The sequence below is a fragment of the Lithobates pipiens genome, unplaced genomic scaffold, assembly GCF_037356315.1.
Source record: "Lithobates pipiens isolate NorthernLeopardFrog02 unplaced genomic scaffold, aLitPip1_a1.2 Scaffold_19, whole genome shotgun sequence".
In the NCBI taxonomy this organism is placed as follows: domain Eukaryota; kingdom Metazoa; phylum Chordata; class Amphibia; order Anura; family Ranidae; genus Lithobates; species Lithobates pipiens.
The window spans coordinates 8797818-8807708 of NW_027507764.1; the positions used below are offsets into that span (position 1 = coordinate 8797818).

The 9891-nt window shown below is 49.7% G+C and overlaps 1 protein-coding gene across 1 annotated transcript in view; it reads right to left on the reverse strand.

Moving 5' to 3' along the window:
• Positions 1–9891, reverse strand: part of LOC143997900 (uncharacterized) — a 122840-nt gene that overhangs the window by 72032 nt on the left and 40917 nt on the right. The window lies entirely within an intron of this gene.

A 9891-nucleotide genomic window follows, 5' to 3' on the forward strand; every position in this document is an offset into this window, starting at 1 on the left:
CTATTCCCTACTGAGAGCTTTACTACCCATCCCCTCTATTCCCTACTGAGAGCTTTCCTACCCATCCCCTCTATTCCCTACTGAGAGCTTTACTACCCATCCCCTCTATTCCCTACTGAGAGCTTTACTACCCATCCCCTCTATTCCCTACTGAGAGCTTTACTACCCATCCCCTCTATTCCCTACTGAGAGCTTCCCTACCCATCCCCTCTATTCCCTACTGAGAGCTTTACTACCCATCCCCTCTATTCCCTACTGAGAGCTTTACTACCCATCCCCTCTATTCCCTACTGAGAGCTTTACTACCCATCCCCTCTATTCCCTACTGAGAGCTTTACTACCCATCCCCTCTATTCCCTACTGAGAGCTTTACTACCCATCCCCTCTATTCCCTACTGAGAGCTTCCCTACCCATCCCCTCTATTCCCTACTGAGAGCTTTACTACCCATCCCCTCTATTCCCTACTGAGAGCTTTACTACCCACCCCCTCTATTCCCTACTGAGAGCTTTACTACCCATCCCCTTTATTCCCTACTGAGAGCTTTACTACCCATCCCCTCTATTCCCAACTGAGAGCTTTCCTACCCATCCCCTCTATTCCCTACTGAGAGCTTTCCTACCCATCCCCTCTATTCCCTACTGAGAGCTTTCCTACCCATCCCCTCTATTCCCTACTGAGAGCTTTCCTACCCATCCCCTCTATTCCCTACTGAGAGCTTTCCTACCCATCCCCTCTATTCCCTACTGAGAGCTTTCCTACCCATCCCCTCTATTCCCTACTGAGAGCTTTCCTACCCATCCCCTCTATTCCCTACTGAGAGCTTTCCTACCCATCCCCTCTATTCCCTACTGAGAGCTTTACTACCCATCCCCTCTATTCCCTACTGAGAGCTTTACTACCCATCCCCTCTATTCCCTACTGAGAGCTTTACTACCCATCCCCTCTATTCCCTACTGAGAGCTTCCCTACCCATCCCCTCTATTCCCTACTGAGAGCTTTACTACCCATCCCCTCTATTCCCTACTGAGAGCTTTACTACCCATCCCCTCTATTCCCTACTGAGAGCTTTACTACCCATCCCCTCTATTCCCTACTGAGAGCTTTACTACCCATCCCCTCTATTCCCTACTGAGAGCTTTACTACCCATCCCCTCTATTCCCTACTGAGAGCTTCCCTACCCATCCCCTCTATTCCCTACTGAGAGCTTTACTACCCATCCCCTCTATTCCCTACTGAGAGCTTTACTACCCATCCCCTCTATTCCCTACTGAGAGCTTTACTACCCATCCCCTCTATTCCCTACTGAGAGCTTTACTACCCATCCCCTCTATTCCCTACTGAGAGCTTTACTACCCATCCCCTCTATTCCCTACTGAGAGCTTTACTACCCATCCCCTCTATTCCCTACTGAGAGCTTCCCTACCCATCCCCTCTATTCCCTACTGAGAGCTTTACTACCCATCCCCTCTATTCCCTACTGAGAGCTTTCCTACCCATCCCCCCTATTCCCTACTGAGAGCTTTACTACCCATCCCCTCTATTCCCTACTGAGAGCTTTACTACCCATCCCCCCTATTCCCTACTGAGAGCTTTACTACCCATCCCCTCTATTCCCTACTGAGAGCTTTACTACCCATCCCCTCTATTCCCTACTGAGAGCTTTCCTACCCATCCCCCCTATTCCCTACTGAGAGCTTTACTACCCATCCCCTCTATTCCCTACTGAGAGCTTTACTACCCATCCCCCTATTCCCTACTGAGAGCTTTACTACCCATCCCCTCTATTCCCTACTGAGAGCTTTCCTACCCATCCCCTCTATTCCCTACTGAGAGCTTTACTACCCATCCCCTCTATTCCCTACTGAGAGCTTTACTACCCATCCCCTCTATTCCCTACTGAGAGCTTTACTACCCATCCCCTCTATTCCCTACTGAGAGCTTCCCTACCCATCCCCTCTATTCCCTACTGAGAGCTTTACTACCCATCCCCTCTATTCCCTACTGAGAGCTTTACTACCCACCCCCTCTATTCCCTACTGAGAGCTTTACTACCCATCCCCTTTATTCCCTACTGAGAGCTTTACTACCCATCCCCTCTATTCCCTACTGAGAGCTTTACTACCCATCCCCTCTATTCCCTACTGAGAGCTTTCCTACCCATCCCCTCTATTCCCTACTGAGAGCTTTACTACCCATCCCCTCTATTCCCTACTGAGAGCTTTCCTACCCATCCCCTCTATTCCCTACTGAGAGCTTTCCTACCCATCCCCTCTATTCCCTACTGAGAGCTTTACTACCCATCCCCTCTATTCCCTACTGAGAGCTTCCCTACCCATCCCCTCTATTCCCTACTGAGAGCTTTCCTACCCATCCCCTCTATTCCCTACTGAGAGCTTTCCTACCCATCCCCTCTATTCCCTACTGAGAGCTTTCCTACCCATCCCCTCTATTCCCTACTGAGAGCTTTCCTACCCATCCCCTCTATTCCCTACTGAGAGCTTTCCTACCCATCCCCTCTATTCCCTACTGAGAGCTTTCCTACCCATCCCCTCTATTCCCTACTGAGAGCTTTCCTACCCATCCCCTCTATTCCCTACTGAGAGCTTTCCTACCCATCCCCTCTATTCCCTACTGAGAGCTTTCCTACCCATCCCCTCTATTCCCTACTGAGAGCTTCACTACCCATACCCTCTATTCCCTACTGAGAGCTTTACTACCCATCCCCTCTATTCCCTACTGAGAGCTTTACTACCCATCCCCTCTATTCCCTACTGAGAGCTTTACTACCCATCCCCTCTATTCCCTACTGAGAGCTTTACTACCCATCCCCTCTATTCCCTACTGAGAGCTTTACTACCCATCCCCTCTATTCCCTACTGAGAGCTTCCCTACCCATCCCCTCTATTCCCTACTGAGAGCTTTACTACCCATCCCCTCTATTCCCTACTGAGAGCTTTACTACCCATCCCCTCTATTCCCTACTGAGAGCTTTACTACCCATCCCCTCTATTCCCTACTGAGAGCTTTACTACCCATCCCCTCTATTCCCTACTGAGAGCTTCCCTACCCATCCCCTCTATTCCCTACTGAGAGCTTTACTACCCATCCCCTCTATTCCCTACTGAGAGCTTTACTACCCATCCCCTCTATTCCCTACTGAGAGCTTTACTACCCATCCCCTCTATTCCCTACTGAGAGCTTTACTACCCATCCCCCCTATTCCCTACTGAGAGCTTTACTACCCATCCCCTCTATTCCCTACTGAGAGCTTTCCTACCCATCCCCTCTATTCCCTACTGAGAGCTTTACTACCCATCCCCTCTATTCCCTACTGAGAGCTTTACTACCCATCCCCTCTATTCCCTACTGAGAGCTTTACTACCCATCCCCTCTATTCCCTACTGAGAGCTTCCCTACCCATCCCCTCTATTCCCTACTGAGAGCTTTACTACCCATCCCCTCTATTCCCTACTGAGAGCTTTACTACCCATCCCCTCTATTCCCTACTGAGAGCTTTACTACCCATCCCCTCTATTCCCTACTGAGAGCTTTACTACCCATCCCCTCTATTCCCTACTGAGAGCTTTACTACCCATCCCCTCTATTCCCTACTGAGAGCTTCCCTACCCATCCCCTCTATTCCCTACTGAGAGCTTTACTACCCATCCCCTCTATTCCCTACTGAGAGCTTTACTACCCACCCCCTCTATTCCCTACTGAGAGCTTTACTACCCATCCCCTTTATTCCCTACTGAGAGCTTTACTACCCATCCCCTCTATTCCCAACTGAGAGCTTTACTACCCATCCCCTCTATTCCCTACTGAGAGCTTTCCTACCCATCCCCTCTATTCCCTACTGAGAGCTTTACTACCCATCCCCTCTATTCCCTACTGAGAGCTTTCCTACCCATCCCCTCTATTCCCTACTGAGAGCTTTCCTACCCATCCCCTCTATTCCCTACTGAGAGCTTTACTACCCATCGCCTCTATTCCCTACTGAGAGCTTCCCTACCCATCCCCTCTATTCCCTACTGAGAGCTTTCCTACCCATCCCCTCTATTCCCAACTGAGAGCTTTCCTACCCATCCCCTCTATTCCCTACTGAGAGCTTTCCTACCCATCCCCTCTATTCCCTACTGAGAGCTTTCCTACCCATCCCCTCTATTCCCTACTGAGAGCTTTACTACCCATCCCCTCTATTCCCTACTGAGAGCTTTCCTACCCATCCCCTCTATTCCCTACTGAGAGCTTTACTACCCATCCCCTCTATTCCCTACTGAGAGCTTTCCTACCCATCCCCTCTATTCCCTACTGAGAGCTTTCCTACCCATCCCCTCTATTCCCTACTGAGAGCTTTCCTACCCATCCCCTCTATTCCCTACTGAGAGCTTTCCTACCCATCCCCTCTATTCCCTACTGAGAGCTTCACTACCCATACCCTCTATTCCCTACTGAGAGCTTTACTACCCATCCCCTCTATTCCCTACTGAGAGCTTTACTACCCATCCCCTCTATTCCCTACTGAGAGCTTTACTACCCATCCCCTCTATTCCCTACTGAGAGCTTTACTACCCATCCCCTCTATTCCCTACTGAGAGCTTTACTACCCATCCCCTCTATTCCCTACTGAGAGCTTCCCTACCCATCCCCTCTATTCCCTACTGAGAGCTTTACTACCCATCCCCTCTATTCCCTACTGAGAGCTTTACTACCCATCCCCTCTATTCCCTACTGAGAGCTTTACTACCCATCCCCTCTATTCCCTACTGAGAGCTTTACTACCCATCCCCTCTATTCCCTACTGAGAGCTTTACTACCCATCCCCTCTATTCCCTACTGAGAGCTTCCCTACCCATCCCCTCTATTCCCTACTGAGAGCTTTACTACCCATCCCCTCTATTCCCTACTGAGAGCTTTACTACCCATCCCCTCTATTCCCTACTGAGAGCTTTACTACCCATCCCCTCTATTCCCTACTGAGAGCTTTACTACCCATCCCCTCTATTCCCTACTGAGAGCTTTACTACCCATCCCCTCTATTCCCTACTGAGAGCTTCCCTACCCATCCCCTCTATTCCCTACTGAGAGCTTTACTACCCATCCCCTCTATTCCCTACTGAGAGCTTTACTACCCACCCCCTCTATTCCCTACTGAGAGCTTTACTACCCATCCCCTTTATTCCCTACTGAGAGCTTTACTACCCATCCCCTCTATTCCCTACTGAGAGCTTTACTACCCATCCCCTCTATTCCCAACTGAGAGTTTTACTACCCATCCCCTCTATTCCCTACTGAGAGCTTTACTACCCATCCCCTCTATTCCCTACTGAGAGCTTTACTACCCATCCCCTCTATTCCCTACTGAGAGCTTCCCTACCCATCCCCTCTATTCCCTACTGAGAGCTTTACTACCCATCCCCTCTATTCCCTACTGAGAGCTTTACTACCCACCCCCTCTATTCCCTACTGAGAGCTTTACTACCCATCCCCTCTATTCCCTACTGAGAGCTTTACTACCCATCCCCTCTATTCCCTACTGAGAGCTTTACTACCCATCCCCTCTATTCCCTACTGAGAGCTTTCCTACCCATCCCCTCTATTCCCTACTGAGAGCTTTCCTACCCATCCCCTCTATTCCCTACTGAGAGCTTTCCTACCCATCCCCTCTATTCCCTACTGAGAGCTTTCCTACCCATCCCCTCTATTCCCTACTGAGAGCTTTCCTACCCATCCCCTCTATTCCCTACTGAGAGCTTTCCTACCCATCCCCTCTATTCCCTACTGAGAGCTTTACTACCCATCCCCTCTATTCCCTACTGAGAGCTTTACTACCCATCCCCTCTATTCCCTACTGAGAGCTTTACTACCCATCCCCTCTATTCCCTACTGAGAGCTTCCCTACCCATCCCCTCTATTCCCTACTGAGAGCTTTACTACCCATCCCCTCTATTCCCTACTGAGAGCTTTACTACCCATCCCCTCTATTCCCTACTGAGAGCTTTACTACCCATCCCCTCTATTCCCTACTGAGAGCTTTACTACCCATCCCCTCTATTCCCTACTGAGAGCTTTACTACCCATCCCCTCTATTCCCTACTGAGAGCTTCCCTACCCATCCCCTCTATTCCCTACTGAGAGCTTTACTACCCATCCCCTCTATTCCCTACTGAGAGCTTTACTACCCATCCCCTCTATTCCCTACTGAGAGCTTTACTACCCATCCCTCTATTTCCTACTGAGAGCTTCCCTACCCATCCCCTCTATTCCCTACTGAGAGCTTTACTACCCATCCCCTCTATTCCCTACTGAGAGCTTTACTACCCATCCCCTCTATTCCCTACTGAGAGCTTCCCTACCCATCCCCTCTATTCCCTACTGAGAGCTTTACTACCCATCCCCTCTATTCCCTACTGAGAGCTTTACTACCCACCCCCTCTATTCCCTACTGAGAGCTTTACTACCCATCCCCTTTATTCCCTACTGAGAGCTTTACTACCCATCCCCTCTATTCCCTACTGAGAGCTTTACTACCCATCCCCTCTATTACCTACTGAGAGCTTTACTACCCATCCCCCCTATTCCCTACTGAGAGCTTTACTACCCATCCCCTCTATTCCCTACTGAGAGCTTTACTACCCATCCCCTCTATTCCCTACTGAGAGCTTTCCTACCCATCCCCCCTATTCCCTACTGAGAGCTTTACTACCCATCCCCTCTATTCCCTACTGAGAGCTTTACTACCCATCCCCCCTATTCCCTACTGAGAGCTTTACTACCCATCCCCTCTATTCCCTACTGAGAGCTTTCCTACCCATCCCCTCTATTCCCTACTGAGAGCTTTACTACCCATCCCCTCTATTCCCTACTGAGAGCTTTACTACCCATCCCCTCTATTCCCTACTGAGAGCTTTACTACCCATCCCCTCTATTCCCTACTGAGAGCTTCCCTACCCATCCCCTCTATTCCCTACTGAGAGCTTTACTACCCATCCCCTCTATTCCCTACTGAGAGCTTTACTACCCATCCCCTCTATTCCCTACTGAGAGCTTTACTACCCATCCCCTCTATTCCCTACTGAGAGCTTTACTACCCATCCCCTCTATTCCCTACTGAGAGCTTTACTACCCATCCCCTCTATTCCCTACTGAGAGCTTCCCTACCCATCCCCTCTATTCCCTACTGAGAGCTTTACTACCCATCCCTCTATTCCCTACTGAGAGCTTTACTACCCACCCCCTCTATTCCCTACTGAGAGCTTTACTACCCATCCCCTTTATTCCCTACTGAGAGCTTTACTACCCATCCCCTCTATTCCCAACTGAGAGCTTTCCTACCCATCCCCTCTATTCCCTACTGAGAGCTTTACTACCCATCCCCTCTATTCCCTACTGAGAGCTTTACTACCCATCCCCTCTATTCCCTACTGAGAGCTTTACTACCCATCCCCTCTATTCCCTACTGAGAGCTTTACTACCCATCCCCTCTATTCCCTACTGAGAGCTTCCCTACCCATCCCCTCTATTCCCTACTGAGAGCTTTACTACCCATCCCCTCTATTCCCTACTGAGAGCTTTACTACCCACCCCCTCTATTCCCTACTGAGAGCTTTACTACCCATCCCCTTTATTCCCTACTGAGAGCTTTACTACCCATCCCCTCTATTCCCAACTGAGAGCTTTCCTACCCATCCCCTCTATTCCCTACTGAGAGCATTCCTACCCATCCCCTCTATTCCCTACTGAGAGCTTTCCTACCCATCCCCTCTATTCCCTACTGAGAGCTTTCCTACCCATCCCCTCTATTCCCTACTGAGAGCTTTCCTACCCATCCCCTCTATTCCCTACTGAGAGCTTTCCTACCCATCCCCTCTATTCCCTACTGAGAGCTTTACTACCCATCCCCTCTATTCCCTACTGAGAGCTTTACTACCCATCCCCTCTATTCCCTACTGAGAGCTTTACTACCCATCCCCTCTATTCCCTACTGAGAGCTTTACTACCCATCCCCTCTATTCCCTACTGAGAGCTTTACTACCCATCCCCTCTATTCCCTACTGAGAGCTTTACTACCCATCCCCTTTATTCCCTACTGAGAGCTTTACTACCCATCCCCTCTATTCCCTACTGAGAGCTTTACTACCCATCCCCTCTATTCCCTACTGAGAGCTTTCCTACCCATCCCCTCTATTCCCAACTGAGAGCTTTACTACCCATCCCCTCTATTCCCTACTGAGAGCTTTCCTACCCATCCCCTCTATTCCCTACTGAGAGCTTTACTACCCATCCCCTCTATTCCCTACTGAGAGCTTTACTACCCATCCCTTTATTCCCTACTGAGAGCTTTACTACCCATCCCCTCTATTCCCTACTGAGAGCTTTACTACCCATCCCCTCTATTCCCAACTGAGAGCTTTACTACCCATCCCCTCTATTCCCTACTGAGAGCTTTACTACCCATCCCCTCTATTCCCTACTGAGAGCTTTACTACCCATCCCCTCTATTCCCTACTGAGAGCTTTCCCTACCCATCCCCTCTATTCCCTACTGAGAGCTTTACTACCCATCCCCTCTATATTCCCTACTGAGAGCTTTACTACCCATCCCCTCTATTCCCTACTGAGAGCTTTACTACCCATCCCCTCTATTCCCTACTGAGAGCTTTACTACCCATCCCCTCTATTCCCTACTGAGAGCTTTACTACCCATCCCCTCTATTCCCTACTGAGAGCTTTCCTACCCATCCCCTCTATTCCCTACTGAGAGCTTTCCTACCCATCCCCTCTATTCCCTACTGAGAGCTTTCCTACCCATCCCCTCTATTCCCTACTGAGAGTTTCCTACCCATCCCCCTCTATTCCCTACTGAGAGCTTTACTACCCATCCCCTCTATTCCCTACTGAGAGCTTTACTACCCATCCCCTCTATTCCCTACTGAGAGCTTTACTACCCATCCCCTCTATTCCCTACTGAGAGCTTTCCCTACCCATCCCCTCTATTCCCTACTGAGAGCTTTACTACCCATCCCCTCTATTCCCTACTGAGAGCTTTACTACCCATCCCCTCTATTCCCTACTGAGAGCTTTACTACCCATCCCCTCTATTCCCTACTGAGAGCTTTACTACCCATCCCCTCTATTCCCTACTGAGAGCTTTACTACCCATCCCCTCTATTCCCTACTGAGAGCTTCCTACCCATCCCCTCTATTCCCTACTGAGAGCTTTACTACCCATCCCCTCTATTCCCTACTGAGAGCTTTACTACCCATCCCCTCTATTCCCTACTGAGAGCTTTACTACCCATCCCCTCTATTCCCTACTGAGAGCTTTACTACCCATCCCCTCTATTCCCTACTGAGAGCTTTACTACCCATCCCCTCTATTCCCTACTGAGAGCTTTACTACCCATCCCCTCTATTCCCTACTGAGAGCTTCCCTCCCATCCTCCTTAACCCCTCTATTCCCTACTGAGAGCTTTACTACCCATCCCCTCTATTCCCTACTGAGAGCTTTACTACCCATCCCCTCTATTCCCTACTGAGAGCTTTACTACCCATCCCCCTTATTCCCTACTGAGAGCTTTACTACCCATCCCCTCTATTCCCTACTGAGAGCTTTACTACCCATCCCCTCTATTCCCTACTGAGAGCTTTACTACCCATCCCCCCTATTCCCTACTGAGAGCTTTACTACCCATCCCCTCTATTCCCTACTGAGAGCTTTACTACCCATCCCCTCTATTCCCTACTGAGAGCTTTCCTACCCATCCCCCCTATTCCCTACTGAGAGCTTTACTACCCATCCCCTCTATTCCCTACTGAGAGCTTTACTACCCATCCCCCCTATTCCCTACTGAGAGCTTTACTACCCATCCCCTCTATTCCCTACTGA